The sequence below is a fragment of the Sturnus vulgaris genome, chromosome 13, assembly GCF_052056855.1.
Source record: "Sturnus vulgaris isolate bStuVul1 chromosome 13, bStuVul1.hap1, whole genome shotgun sequence".
In the NCBI taxonomy this organism is placed as follows: domain Eukaryota; kingdom Metazoa; phylum Chordata; class Aves; order Passeriformes; family Sturnidae; genus Sturnus; species Sturnus vulgaris.
Genome location: NC_142255.1, coordinates 4,865,268 through 4,881,482, shown reverse-complemented (window position 1 = coordinate 4,881,482; position 16,215 = coordinate 4,865,268). Strand labels below are relative to the sequence as shown.

At 40.8% G+C, this 16,215-nt stretch overlaps 1 protein-coding gene across 2 annotated transcripts in view; it reads right to left on the bottom strand.

The window, feature by feature from the left end:
• The window catches only part of RORA (RAR related orphan receptor A), a 360,061-nt gene that overhangs the window by 123,441 nt on the left and 220,405 nt on the right, over positions 1–16,215 (bottom strand). The gene's annotated exons all lie outside the window — the stretch shown is intronic.

Genomic DNA, 16,215 nt, shown 5'->3' with positions numbered 1-16,215 from the left:
CTTTGCTCTCCTGAGGAAAAGAAGCAAGATTCTATTATGTCGTCTTCAACAGCTGCAAAGAGTGAGGGGAAAACAGGGAGAGAGAAGGATTTGTGCTAGAAGCTCTTGCAAAATTCAAGACTTGAATATAGCTCAAGTAGCACTTCAACATTTCAGACTCCTTCAGAGCCAAGATCCCTGGAGAGTTGAGTTTAAATCACTAAACTTATTTCAGGAAAGTGGAGAACACTCTGGAGAAAAGTCTGTCGACTCCAGCAAAATTAATAAACTGGTTGCTCCTGATGTGAACTACATTTCTTGACAGGAGTTTGACAAATTTCTAATTCCCTCTTAGCTACTTGTGAATGCTGCACTTGTTGCTCTTTTTTAACAGTTATTTAATACTATGGCACAACAGAAGTAGTAAAAACTCCTAAGTTTCACTCACCTTGCACTTTCAGTGCCAGTTATAAAAACGAAAACTATGACCTTCCTCAATGTCTGCCAAAGAGCAGCCTATTCTTTCCTGATTTTAAACGTTCATGTACAGAAAAAGTATGTAACCTCTATCAGGTGACTGTCTAAAGAAATCAGAATTAATAAATGGAAATAAATTGCAAACGAAAAGTCTGTAACATTATGCATTTTTTCTAAAGACAGGGCCAGTTGCCTCATATTTGCTGCAAATGTAAACAGAATTACTGGCATTTAGGTGTCACCTAACTACATTTATTTAGCATAATGACACTGAGTTTAGATGGATGCTCACTTTTCAGGGGTTTTCTTTTCTCATTCTTATTAAGGAGTATCACTGGTTTTGCTTCTATGTGCTGACAGTTTTGTAGCACTCACTGCACTGTTGTTGTGGCAGATGATGCACAGGACAGTCAAAACCTGTCCCTGTACTCAGGGGCTACTGGAAAAGCTTAATTCCTTTACAGAGATGATCATGCTGCAGAGTTCAAATGCAGCTTATAATACATGTTCTAAGAAACAGAATAAGGTGTTAATATACCCTTAATCTAAACTGTGTTTTAGATTTTTTGTGGTACAAGTGCCTATGAGATACGCAAATTACACTGAATCAAGCCCTTAAAACAAGGATGGAGTGGATTTTCTGATTTTCTTTTTACAACACATACTAAAAAGGGGTATTTACCTTCTCAGGAAGATCCTAAGAAGATAAGCCAAATCAATGCCCCCAAATGACACAGTTACTTCACAGCACCAAGACCCTTTTTATTACTGTAAGGTAAAGCTCTGCTTACTGTAACTATAGGATTAGAGAGCATAAATACCACCCTGATGTACTTTTGACTTACATTAGAGCTCTGGTATGTCTGTAATTGTATGGCAAAGTTAATGTTTATGCTTCCCAGGATCCTGGACCTAGGAGCACCTTCCATGAGGAAATGAAGCTTTTCTATGAAGCTCTACTCAGAAGCAGGAAAATTCCTGCTGTGGATGGAGAAGGGAAGAAAAGGTCACATTATGTTAAGAAGTGTCCTAAAAGACTGCAGAGACACAAGTGCTGTATACAAACCCAGTGATCACACCACAGCTGCCATCACCTGGACTCAGCACTTGTTACTCCTGCATGCTGGCAGCTCTGGTAGTAGGGAAATGTGTTCCTGTGTGTTTACTGTGTATGGCAGCAAAAGCGTGTGTTCCACCACTACAGAATTGCAATTTCTGACTGCAACGCACCCAGGCTTCACCCACAGGTCTGTGGGATGGGATTTTCAAGGCAGCCCCACTGCCTACCAACTTTCAGATGATCTGGCCAAGTCAGTCTTGCCTGTTTGTTCTTTCAGATCTGAAAAGTTTCTTTTATACATTACACTCAAAAGACAGCAGAGTACCTCAAGCAAGTATTTACCACTTTCAATATGCACATCAATTTGGCACTGAAAATACAAAGTTAATTTGAGATAAAAGCTCCAAGCAAAAATTCTGTTTCCAGCACACGTTTCAGACTGACTTTAGCTTTTTTTCCCCCCTCTGTGCACTGAACTCAGGGAAGCTGTCGGTGTCATGTATCTCTGTGTTACACAGCAGAGGGGAAGGAACCCATTGGTGCGAGTGCCGTGAGTGACACTGCGGGGCAGCCCGCGGCTCCGCGGGTAAGGCTGGAGCAGGAGGCACTGAGGGACTGCACTCGCTCCAGCTTTGCCACCAACTCACTGCTTTTCATTTCTTTCCTAGTAAGCTGGCATAACTCAAATAGTTTTTTGTGCTTTCTAGTTTGTTGTTAAATAAGCGATTTGTAGTGGAGCTTAATAAGGCTTGAGGAGCATTATGATGGAACATGTGCATGGCTGTTCATCTCCTAGGCTGTAGATCAGAAGAGCAATCAGTATTTTGTATAAAACAGATTCTTGTCTTCAGTATCCTGGGAAGAAGACATGAAGTGAGGGGAGGATAGGCCTGGAGTTTCTTTGTGACCTGTGCTGTCCCCACCTGTTTTCCAGGGGTTGTGCAGCAAAGGAGCCAAGTTAGAGCTTGGGAGGGAGGTGAGGATCAAGGTCTTCAAAGGCCTGAGTCAGCTGCTTGTTGTGCATCTAAAGGAAGGAATTCGTGTCTGCCAAGAGAGAAAATGAATGCCAACTTTTGACAGGGACACTGCAGTGTGTGCTTTTGAAGAGAAAAGCCTTTCTCAGGGTTGGGGGGAAAGTGGTGTTTCCTGTTTTTGGTACCTGTCTTTGTGGTTCAGTCTCAAATTCGAAAGACAGCTTGATTCCAGCACACTTTGCTTGACCAACACAGGCAGATAATGCTTCTGATACCCGCCTGTTTGCAACCTTATCAAAACAGAAAAGCTCAGTCACTGTGTTGGGCGGTGTGTTGGTCACCTATGCTATAATCAGGAGTCAGAAGGTTTTAATTTGACACAAAACGGGGAAAAAATGGTATACAAGACAATTTTCTCCAAATTGAAACTTACAAAAGATAAGGAACACTGCTTGACACAGAAACCACAAAAGCTGGGAAATTACAAATTACAGTTATTAGTCATTCTTTACTGGCAAGAGGAGGCAATAAAAAACCCCAAATGTTCAAATATGGTGTGGCAAATAAAGTGACTCTTCTTAATAGAGGAGGCAGTAGTGGTAGGATCAGTTCATCTTGAAAATGTTGTGTGTAATGAGCAGACACCAGTGGGCTGCCCTTTTGAGATGGTTTTGGCATGCTCAAAATTCTTCTATTAATTTGATAATAACTGGTTACTAAGACTTTAGAGTTGCTCTCCTTTTCCACATTTTCTCTGGCTCCGCTCTGGGTATAAGAAATGATCTGTCTTTCTGACTTCCAAAAATTTCAACCCTTTGTTATGGTGACTCTTTTACCTACAAGAAAAACTAGGGCAAACCTTGAGGTCTGCCTAATTTTTCAGGTGTGACGATTTAGCCAGAAGATTTGCTTACACTCTGCATATAATAAAGAATAGCCTCCCCTCAAATGAGGTTAAGTTACGTAGTGTTTAAACAGTTAGAATATATTATTAAAAACTTTGATAAGTAGAGTGATGTCTGTTCAGTGCACAGAAGCATTCCAGACAGAAAGGAAGGTAGGAGGCTGTGCTGGATGAATCTCTTAACAAGTTACTTTTTCAGAGATTTTTCTGTGGACCAAAGAATATGAAAACTCTGTTTAAAAATTTAAAGCCTTGGTATGTTCCAGTTCTGTGGAGCAGCAGAAGGAAGAAGCATTTTACAGTCCTATAATTCCCTATCCAGCAGCTCTTTCAATTAAGATGTTTATGACAGCTGTTTGTACTTGATGGAATGCACAAAGACTTGGTCATTAATTATTGCGTTTTTCCCTCAGTAATTATTTGTATTCAGTGGCTCAGGTGGTTATGACCCTGCTATTGTCAGTGCAGTAAATGCACTTTAATTTCCCCAAGAAAACCTCCATCCAAACCCTTTCCCCTGCCTTTTTTATCTTTCCAGAAGCTGAGAATTTTGTAGGAAAAAATATTCAACAGCAGTGAGTTATGGAGCTTTTTTTCTAATGCAGTCATTTAACAACTTTAAGCTGGCAGTGATCCCATCCACCTTAATCCTCTTCACACTTTGTGAGCAGTCAGCCAAGAGCAAGAGAGCACTAGGACTTAATAGACTGCAGTGTTTGAACTATGGCATTTGTGTTCAGCTTCCAGAACTGGCCCTAAGTGCCTACTAAACCCTACAGTTTTGCTTTCATTAATTAGAGACTCCCTTCCACTGATTTGTGGAAAACATTGGCCAACATGTTCTTTCAGCTCAGTAAATATTTATACAACTTGTGTATGATTTTAAGTAATGAATACAGCTCATTTTCAGGGCGTCCAAAGAAGACTCTTTCCAAATATTAACAAATTCCTTGTCTGACCCATGCTGAACATGGCAATTCAGGTTATAAAAAGTTAAATATAAAACTTGTCTGGTTTTGAAGGTTTTTTTCTGAATTCCACTTTGCCATGTTGTCCTTTTTCATTCTATTTGCCAGAAGTTTGAGGGGAAAATGGAGAAAACCCCACAAATAAACCAATGATGGGTAGCAATTACTAATTTAAACCAACTGGCCACTATTGTCATTGTGTATCTGTCAGATGAATGTCATGCCAGATGCTGCTGTGATAGTTAGAAACCTATCAGGATATGTTTATATGAGTTTTCTGAGATGTATTAGCACCTTTCAAACTTGATTGTGTTTGTCCTCACCAACAGAATCCCTGTGAGGCAATGTTACCCCTGAAATGCAGATACAGACCAGGAATTGAATACCTGGCTCAATAGGCACATCCAAATCCCTGCCTTGGATGCACTGACCAAATTGTGCAGGAAAATACCCATCAAGCTATCACACATATGGATTGAGCTGCAAATGGAAATGCACAAATGAAAGTGAGCACTGAAACATCAAATTCCTTTTTGGAAATAGCACTGGAGCTACTTGGAGAATTGATCCAATGTTCTTAATTAGTTGTTAGTGGATTTGTGCTTTCAAAGTTCTCCCAGCTTACGTGTTGGGGATTTTTTTAGTTGTCTCTCCTGTGTCCTTCTCTTACCTTTTGTTTCAAGTGTTTCAATGCCTGCTTGCAGCTGTGCAGTGCTACTGATGTTACCAGGAAATGTGTTATTTTTATGTGAAGTGTCTTAGGCAGGAGTTTCTCTAAGCTTCTCATTCTTTAACGTACGTAATTTGGAGATATAAGAAAACAAAAAATATCTTGACTTTTAAAGTATTGGTGGAACACTCAGTGCACATTTTCCCGGGGATACTTGGGTTAGCATAAATATTTGGACACAAGAGAATGCTAAGCTAAGTCTGTCCAGTCTACTGCACTGTCGTGAGATAAACTTGTAATAATATTTCTTTAAAAATAATTTCTAAGGTAGCATATTTAAGACTGTAGAACACAAGAGCCACTTGGAGACATCCCATCACTTTTTAATGTATCCCTTGATATAACTATAGTGAGAATAAGTAATTAATTTCTTTTTAGTGTAGCTCATCCTACCTTTTTTCTTGATCTGTTTATTTCATGTATTAACTGGTAGAGGTGTTTACCCGGAGTGTTGTAGGCAGGCTGTATTATCTCCAAAGTGAGCATGATAAACCGTGCTGTCTGCCTTAGGGCACATGCCAAATCACTCAGTTCTGAGCCAGCAGGTCAGAGTGTGCTGTGCTTCATCCCATGGTTGCAATTAATGGAGTGGCTTTGGCATGTGGAGCGTGTGGTGGCCCCATAGAATCTCAGAATTCCTCAACTGTGAAGTCTTTGAAAACAGTTGAACCTCCCAACATCTGTTTCATTGCTGGTGCCAAATCTGACAACAGCCAGGCATGAAAGAAGGGGGAATGCTGGAATTGTTGTAGGAAGTATGCACGGTAGTGGTGACCTGTGCTTTCTCATGAACAGATAATCCAAAGTGAATCTTCAACTTCTATCAAGTAGTTGATGTACAGATGTATCTTCACACTTTCTACCTGCAGGTTATAGGAACTCCAGGCACCTTAATTAAGTACCTAAACTTAAGTTTAAGTGCACTTAAGTTGCACTTCCTTTCTTTATGGGCTGGCTGCAGCAGCTCAGGGTGAGTTAAGGCACATGAGCATTACTGATTTCCACGCTGTGGGGCTGAGATCCAGCCTGGGAATTGGCAGTGCTCAGCCACCCAGCTGATGACCCAACTGAGAGCTGCCAGGGGATCTCCTGGCTGTGAATTGGCAGCCCTTGCCTTGATCTTCAGGGATCACATTTCAGCCACTCCAACTCTTGTGTTGCTAAATTTTAGTATTCTAAAATATTCTAAAATTCTATCATATTCTAAACCTACCTGTTTATGATTGGATAGGATAATCATCTGTAATTTCAGATTTTTAAAATTGAAGGCTTTTTAAATTAAATTACATTATTCCTGTACTTCGTCTTTTTAACAATAAGAGGAACAGCTTTGTTGAAGTTGCTTATTGTTTGGTAATATCTTAGACTAACTCTGTTTTAGTGCAGGAAATGCAAGAAATCTGAAGCAGATGTCATTTTCCCACTGACTGTGTACCAGCTGCATTCAGGGCTTTTGTTGAAATACAGTTGGCAGTTGCCTTGGCCCCTTCAGAGAGACCAACACTTCACTGCTTAAAATGTAGGAAGTCATTTAAGCACTTGAAATGTTTGGATGAGAGTTTTCTTTAAATCAGTGAGACAGCTTGTGAGTTAGAAGTGAGTTTTCTTGATGAATGAGCCTGAAGAGCTCTTGCCCCACCTTTAGATCTCTTTCATGCTGCTGTGAGAGCAGTGGCAGAGGAGACATTTGCCCTGCTGCAGCTTGTTGGATTAAAGAGAACCCTTTGGTAGCAAATGTTGTCACTGCAGCAACTTTTGCAAGCACTAAATTTACTTATAAGTTCTTTTTTAATTGCCCCAGGACAACCCTTTCTTTGCATGTCATGCTTTTGCCTGGAGAAAGTTTTTATATGGAAATACTTTTTTTTTTTTTTCCTAAGATGGTATAGAGGATGTCTAGAGTTTGTCAATCCAATTGATCCTCCAGGGAATGTGCTGACTTTCAGTATGTATGGAGGATTTTTACAGCAGCTGAGCAAAATCCCTTCTCAGATAAGACTCTTTCTATTTTGTCAGTTAAGAGCATCTTCAAATCGAAATAGCTCAAACATAATCAAATCTCCCTTGCTCAATCCCTTGCCTTCTCCTCCCAACCCCCTACACAAGCCATCCCCAAAAGGATAATCCTGGCAGTGATGTCATTAGAATGAATTTACAGACCAATGCTCAATTTTCTTGTCTAGAGCTTCAGTTGCTAATACTAGTAAATTTGAGCTGTGTATGTAAAGGAGTAAGGTTATGCCTTTTCCCCTGCCCTTGTTTAATTTCCCTGGAGCCCTGAGAATAAATAATGTGGATTATTTTGATATTTTCATGCCTTTCTTTTTTTTTTTTTTTTTTTTTTTTAAACTGGTACACAGCTTCTTATTGCTTCCAAATATTTGTAAAAGTTCTTGTTGTATTCCTGAGGGTCTTCAGGGAACAGAAGGTTTAAGGAAAGAATTTTGCTGGCTAAATAGTGTTAGAGATAGTTACAGTTTCTGGTAGGTGTTGTAAACAGTGATATGAAGTACAGAATAGACTGAAAATAATCTATTTTAACAAAATTCCCCTGTTTTCTCAAAATAAAATCTTTTCATCGTGACTTTCCCGAGTGATTTTGAGCTCTACAGAATATTTTGTAAATGTTATGAAGCACGAATGAATAAAATTGATAAAAATCTATCAAGAATCAAGATCCATCTTAAAAATATTATCTTATTATCTTATTACATATTATATATTATATATATATTAATATATTACTATATATTATGTATTATAATATACAATTATATTATTATAAGGACTGATAAAGTAAAGAGGAAGAAACAGGCTAAATTAACCTGATTGCTGGTAGGATATTATAATACATTTTTAAGGAATGCAGGCCAATCATCACTACATTTTCTCAACTCTTTCACATCTGGAACACGGGAGCTTAAAAGTTTCAACTGGAAAGAAGCCACCAACAAACACAGAAAACCCCACAAACCAAATGAAAACCAAAATCACGGAACTACAAAACTAAACCAAACCCTAAAACTCCAAAAAAAAAATTTGTTCAAGCGATTTTGTTCACAAGCAACTTTTCAGAGAACAGCAAAAGGCCAATTTCTTACTGAATTGGAGGCTGGCAGGACACTGGCTGGCACAGAGGCCATCAGGCCTTGAGCAGAGTGCCTGGCCTGCACAAATGCCTTGGCAGACTCTTTGGGTGGGTTTCTTACAGCTGTGTTTTCAAGTTAGCCCCTCAATCACCCACACACTCTTGTTCAGGCTACCTCACTTGCCAGACCAAAGAGCAGAAGCCACAGAAGCTGGCTGGCTGGAATGTGGACTCCCACCCTCTCCCCTTCTGCAGGCCCTGGGGATGCTCTACACGTGGCAAACTCAAACCTATGGTCAGCCTTGGCTCACAGAGGCAGTGCCTGCAGAGCATAGACCCAGCCTTTAATGCTAGATTTTATGCAGATTTACACAACAATCTGCACTATCTGAGACCAAGAGAGCCTCTATTGTTTCACTGCCCTGGGGGAAAGTGAAAATAATACTTATTCTGGTTAACACAGAATAAAAATAAGAAAGTTTTAAAAGGATGAGAATATCTACTGCTTCCCTAAAAATGCAGAATTTAAGCAGTCTTTTTTTTCCTTGATCTTTGGCTGAAGGTGTTTTTTATAAGCAGGAAAAACAGAAATGGCAACCACTCATTTTGGAATTGAGTAGAGAAGCCAGTAAAGCAAGGCAAGGGCACGCTGGTCCCAAGAATCCAAGCTGTGAGCTCTGCACACCGAGCTGTTTCATCTCGAGAGCACGCTGCCAGTGTATTCCAGGAACGATGCACTGTCTGCTCCTTTTCCTTCTTTCAGTTTCACAAGCATAACACAAACCAACCGAAAGTACCACCCCATTCTGAGACACAACCAGAGAGAGGAGACGAAGAGCGATGAAACTGAAGTTGGACTGTACAAAAAAAGTGCTCCAGAATTCCCGAGCTCAGCTCTCTCTAACTGGGATGTGCCAACAGAAAGGTTTAGAGTATAATGGTGCCATGGCCAAGCTACTCATTTTCAGCACTGCTCAGATCTCAGCAGAGATGCAGCACTGGAAAACTTCCCAGCAGTCTTCCTACCTAAGCTTCCAGGTCTGGCAGCCTGAAAAAACAGTCTTTTCATTCTAAAATACTTCAAAGTGAGTACAGACACCCAAGAACGTTTGAAGCATGGTAGTCAATGACTTACAGCAAATGCATATTGCCTGTGTGACACAAATATTCTATTGGCATGAAAGTTCTAGACTAAAAAAAGAGAAGACAGTTCTTCCTCAAAAATAATGTATCAAATATCACAAAGCACAGTAAGGTGTACTTAAACTCATACAAAAACTTATTAATTTTACCTGGTAACACTTCTTAAAAAACATCATCAGTATATTTTTCCACACAAAAGATCAGCTCTGGGCTCTTTGGCTAGGATTGCTTTCTTTAGTAGTATTCAACACCAATACCTCAACTAATACTACTTTTGTACAGAATTTTTTTAAGAGTTTGTTGCTGGCTTTCCTTCTTCAGATGAGTTTATGTGAGCTCCTTCACACTGGCATAAAACAGGCAATGATGACATTCTTGCACCCAGCTTTCTGAACAAAAATACAACTGGTGCTCCCTAACCAGATCATTATTTCTCCTCTCCTGGTCCCAAATTTATGCCTAATAACCATGTGGCTTTCCTAGTATCTGCTTGACAATTACCTTCAATGAAAAGCAGACCACAGACACTGAAAACATGAAGCATAACAGTAATTCTACCTCAGGAAACAAAACAATCACTTCACCCTTCCACCATAAAGCTCTTTTCCAGATATCCATGAGGTACTACAGACTCAATTCCATGTTATTACACCTGCTTAATCAACACAGCAGAAAAGAGGCAGTCCAGGACGTTTTTAGTGTGATGTGGAGGACAATTTTTTGTCACAGTTGGTGAGTGAGCCCACCAGGGGAGGGACTATGTTAAACCTCTTGTTTGCAAATAGAGATGGGCTGGTGGGAGATGTGGTGGTGGGAGGCTGCTTGGGGCACAGTGATGATGAAATCATTCTCTGAACTCTGAAGAGTTCTTGATATTTGGTGAAATCAGGAGGAACATCAATAAGACTTTTACACTGGATTTCCTGAGGGCAGATTTTGGCCTATTTAGGAGACTTATTCAGAGAGTTCCTTGGGAAGCAATATAATAACAAAGGAGTCCAGGAAAGGTGGGAGTGCTTCAAAACAGAGATCTTGAGGGCACAGGAACAGACTGTCCCTGTGTGCAAAGATGAGTCAACGAGGTGAACATCCAGCCTGGATGGGCAACGAGGTTTTGGAGGCACTTAGGAATAAAAAGAGGATGTATCATCTTTGGAAGGAAGATCAGGCCTCTCAGGAAGTATTTAAGGGGGTTGCTAGGGTATGTAGGAAAAAAATTAGGGAGACCAAAGCTCAGAACTTAATTTGGCAACTTTTAGAAGGATAATAAAAAAATGTTTTTATGAATATATTAATGGCAAAAGGAAGGGTAAGACCAACCTTAGTTCTCTGTTGGATGAGGGAGAGAACTTAATAGCTGCAGATGAAGAGAAGGGGTAATGGCCTAACACCGTCTTTGCCTCAGTCTTTAGTGGGATTACAAGTTGCCTTCAGGACAACTGTCCTCCTGGGCTGCTAGATGGTGTCACAGAGCAGCATGGTCCCTCTGTTATTCAGGAGGAGGCAGCCAGAGAACTGCTGAGCCACTTGAATGTTCATAAATCTACGGGACCAGATGGGATCCATTCCAGAGTGATGAGGGAACTGGAAGATGAGCTTGTGAAGCCACTCTCCATCATTTACCTGCGGTCCTGGCTCACTGATGAGGTTCTAGATGACTGGAAGCTGGCCAATGTGACACCCATTCACAAAAAGGGTGGCAAGGAGGATCCTGGTAATTAAAGGCCAGTTATCCTGACCTCAGTTCCAGGTAAGGTAATGGAACAGTTTATACTGATGACATCACACAGCACTTACAGGATGGCCAGGGGATCAGACCCAGCCAGCCTGGGTTTAGGAGGGGTAGGTCGTGTTTGACCAACCTGGTCTCCTTTTATGACCAGGTGACCACCTGGTGGGTGCAGGAAAGGCTGTGGATGTTGTACCTGGACTCCAGCAAGGCCTTTGACACTGTCTGCCACAGCATTCCCTGGAAAAGCTGCAGCCCCTGGCTTGGACAGGAGCTCTCTTTGCTGGGTTAAGAACTGGCTGGATGGCCAGAGAGTGGTGGTGAATGATGCTGCATCCAGCTGGGGATCAGTCACCAGTGGTGGCCCCCAGGGCTCTGTGCTGGGGCCAGTCCTGTTCAGTATTTTTATTGATGACATGGATGAGGGTATTCATTGTTTCATTAGTAAATTTGCAGATGACACTAAGCTGGGAGCGTGTGTCAATCTGTTGGAAGGGAGGAGGGCTCTGCAGAGAGACCTGCAATGGTTGGATGGATGGGCAGAGTCCAGTAAAGTGAAGTTTAACAAGTCCAAGTACCAAGTCCTGCATTTTGGCCACAATAACCCCCTGCAGTGCTATAGGCTGGGGACAATGTGGCTGGACAGTGGCCAGGCAGAAAGGGACCTGGGGGCACTGATGGACAGCTCTGAACAGGAGCCAGCAGTGTGTCCTGGTGGCCAAGAAGGCCAATGGCTCCTGGCCTGCATCAGGAATGGTGTGGCCAGCAGGAGCAGGGGGGTCATTCTTCCCCTGTACTCGGCACAGGTGAGGTCACACCTTGAGTGCTGTGTCCAGTTCTGGGCCCTCAGTTTAGGGAGGACCTTGAGATGCTCGAGCGTGTCCAGAGGAGGCAGCAAGGCTGGTGAGGGGCTTGGAACACAAACCCTGTGAGGAACAGCTGAGGGAGCTGGGGGTGTTTAGTCTGGAGAAAAGGAGACTCAGGGGTGACCTCATCACTCTCTGCAACTCCCTGAAAGGTGGCTTTGGTCAGGTGGGGTTGGTCTCTTTCTCCAGGCAGCACTGACAGAATGAGAGGTCACAGTCTTAGGCTGTGCCAAGGGAAATATAGGTTGGATATTAGGAAAAAGGTGATCAAGCACTGGAATGGTCTGCCCGGGGAGGTGGTGGAGTCACCATCCCTGGATGTGTTTAAAAAAAGACTGGATGTGGCACTCAGTGCCATGGTTTAGTTGAGGTGTTAGGGCATGGGTTGGACTCAATGATCTTGAAGGTCTCTTCCAACCCTGTGATTCTGTGAACTCTCCCATCAGCTGTAATATCCCATTTGGGATGCACTGAGAATTGGTGTAATTCACTTGACTTGCATTGCTGGCAGAGTGAAAACACTGACCTTTCCATTTAAGCATTAAAATGCTGAACATCCTAAAGAGAAAACATAATGATGTTTAAAGTCCCATCTTTTTAGCCATGCAAAGTGACTGAACTGAAAGATATGCACATGATGCTTTTGTTCAAGAGACTACCCAAGGAAGGGATGTAGTTTGAGAAAATAGGAACCTGGATTTCAACATCTCATGCAAAACCGAAATGTATACAATAAATCATCAATATTGGTTACAGACAGGGTAAATTTAAAAAGAGCTCACAGTGCTTTCCTACCTTATGAATTCAGTTTTGCACAGAAAAGTTATCACCAGTTGTTGGCCAAGTGAAAACAAGACCTCACTCTACGTGCACACGTGAAGCACAAGTTTAGTGAAGCTTGGAAAAACAGACAATGAGGAGAGGATAAGAATATCTCAAAGCACCAGAGCTCTAGCCCTTGCCTGAAATGGGTTAGAATGGGCATCCATCCAGAGATGGATGTCTCGTTGTTAGACTTAAGAGTAAAGGACATTAAATGGAAACAAGCAAGAATGTGTCTTCAATTTCATTAGCAACCAGCACTCTGTATTTTGAGGTGCCTCTCCCATTGATTTTAAAGTATACACTGAACAATATTAACTGAAAGGCATCTCAGTTACAACATCTGATTGTCCAGATACAAACACGGTTCCTTCCCAACAGTGAGCCTCCACAAAAAAAATTAGGCCCAAGAGAAACATACGAAATAGGGATGTTTATTGAGCAGCTAAGTATTAGTTATTACTCCACCCGCAGGAAACATAAAAAGGAAATAACCCTTGTTTTTCATGGGATCCAAAATGGACTGAAGTGTTAGGTCCTGGTTTCCTCTTAAGGATACCAAAGAAGTGAGAAATGTACCTCTGGAAAAAAACACCTCAGCCTATTGCTCTTAAAGGTAATAATAATAAGAAAGAATATTCAAAAAATCCTACTAAAGGACACTGACAATAGTATTTTATATTAAACTCTCATGCTTACAGTCAGACCATTGAAGCAGCCTTGGAAATATCAAAGATCCGCTAGATCTTATCTTGCCAAGATGTAAAATACACCCCAAGGAAGTTCTCCTCTCTCTCTGCTCATTCTCATGCACATCAGTTCCTGACATATCCTTGGAGACTGCTTTGGGACAGGCAAGAAGCTGCACTACATAAAAACTCCAGGGATTCCAGTGAGTCCCTCTATGGTTCCTGGAGCTCTCACAGAAAGTAATTTCTCAGTGCTTGGTAAGAAAGAGGTTAATAGCCTATATAAAAAAAACACCTCTAACAAAAATGTTATTCCAATTGTATTACATTTAGGAGCCCTGAGGGTCATGGGGTAGATAATCAAAAAGGACAAGGAGGAAATTAAAAAAGGGAAGAAGGCAATCAAAAAGGGCATTTAGAAGGACCCATAATCCTCCATAGGAAGAATACTAATTATACTACTGCATCATCTTATAATTAACCCTGATCTAAATTTTTTTTTATTTTAGCTGTAATAACTTTCACATGTACAATGATTTGATTGCTAATTCTTGCCAGTTGTTCTTGAACAGCTATTTTAGGATTTGTAGCTACTTTTTACATAGCAGTTTAACTCTCATTTATAAAAAAATAAGACAATATTTAGATAGCTGAATTTTTTTGTCATCAGTCCTTCCAATTAGCACACTGATTTCCTTCTATTCTGACAGTGCTGGCTGGTACACTCCTTTTCTTTCCCCAAAAGTCTCTTCTATTTAGGAGTGAAATTAATCTCCAATATAAGTCTGTGTTTTGCACCCAGTTCAGCAGTCAAACTTGGCCATACATCTTTGTGATGGTTTCCATCTGTATTTCATATTTCATTTAATAAATGTGGGATATCACTCTAGGCAGCAAACTAAATTCTCAACATACCTTCATTCCATAGCAGACCCCTGCTTGGGCTCACCTACATTCTTGGGTGACTGGGCACACATTGCTGTGATACTTCCAATGACTTAAAAACAAGGCTGAGCTCTTGCCAAGCTGCAGAAAGGAAGCAAGGCCTAGGAGAAGGTGCTCTGCCCTGGATGAAGGCTTCTCATTTATGTATGAAGCCAACAGTAAATGCCAAACTAACCTGAGATGTTGACACGTGCAGTGATTTCACAAGAAAATCTGGCAGTCTAAATATTTAAAAAGTGGACTCTACAACCAATCTGGAAGACTGAAAAGATCCAGAAAACAACCGTCTAAAGTCTGCCCCCAAAGGAAGGATTCTACAGACATCACTTATTTTTTTCATTGATCCTTTGGATTAATTCTAGCCATATATCCTCTCTGCAGAGAAAAAAGTAGATGGGCTCCCCTCTAAGATTCAGATGTATGAACAATGATACACAGCAGCAGAATTTACTTCTAACTGAATTTTTGTAGGATGATATGAAGTTATCCTCTAATGTTTCATACATTCTTCATGTATCTGTAAGTCTCCTTGGTAATTAGTTCTTAATGGTCACTAGATTCTTGGACAATTAACATTTGGAAGACATTATTCCCAAGCCAGGACCAATCTAAGGATGGCAGTCTCTAAGGCTTCCTCCACAGGCTGTGTCATGGGAGCAGGCATGTTTTCTTATCACGTTTTAAAAAAGACCTTACTACAGAAAAACAGGGCCTGAGGGTTTTGGCTCACATGGTTTATGAAACATCAGCTTCACAGAAATCTGGAGACTGTACCGTGTGGTCAGCAGAATGTACTCTCTGGAAAAATGTCTTACTATTGTAGGGGTAACAGAACAACAGCAAAAACCAAAAAGGCAATCCCTGTTATTAACACTGATTTCCTGCTGGTGAACCAAAGAAGGTATTATTTTCAAAGCAAGAATTAAACTCTGATTAAAGGGCAAACCCCAAACTTTAGTTCTGCATGAAGAAATATGGACTAGGCACGGAAATAATTTGCAGACAGCAAATAATGCCACCATTTCTTCCCATATCAGTCAAAACATCTGCATAAGAATTCAGGAAAAAGGAATGCTACTTCCCTGGAAAATGAGTAAGAATAGAACATCCTAAAGTGTGAGTAGGCCTGTCTGAATATATCAAGCCTTTTTTGTTCCTTTGAAACCCTATATAAACCTAAATGTTTTTCTCCATCAACATTTAATAACACCAAAGTTACATCACTCTGAGGCATTCAATATATTCTCATATTCGTATTATTTTCCATGTGATAACATTTAATATAGTTACTGAATAATTTGTATTGATAGTTGCACTCCTCAGATAATCCTAAAAACTGAACCTGAAGCAAGTGTAAGCTTCTATTGCAGCCTGCACCAGCAGGCAGTTGAAACTGAAGTTACAGAATTAGGGAATAATTATTATTTAATGTAACATCTCCTCTGCTTCAGAAATACTGACTGCAGCTGCAGTGATTTTGTCACAGGAAATTGTCACACTAGTCAGTGTGTTTTCTTTTTGCTGGCTTATCTCACAAGGTAGTAACACAGTCAGCAATCAAATGAAGAACAGAATTACCTCACTAATGACCTATCGTTCCTAATGCCTTCTTTTCATATTCAAAAAGAGAACTGAGAGCAAACACACTAAACAGCTAGCATGTGAAAGCATCAGGAAACGGCCAAAAACGGCCAGGCTATGAATGAAGGTCAGCTCTGAATGGTGAACAAGCACATCCTGTTATGCCCACTCAGGCTGTGCATTCACAGAATGCAATTAATGATATTCAAAGTTTTCTTTGTTGAAAGTTGTGCAGTTATTACTTTTGCCCTGGGTACCTG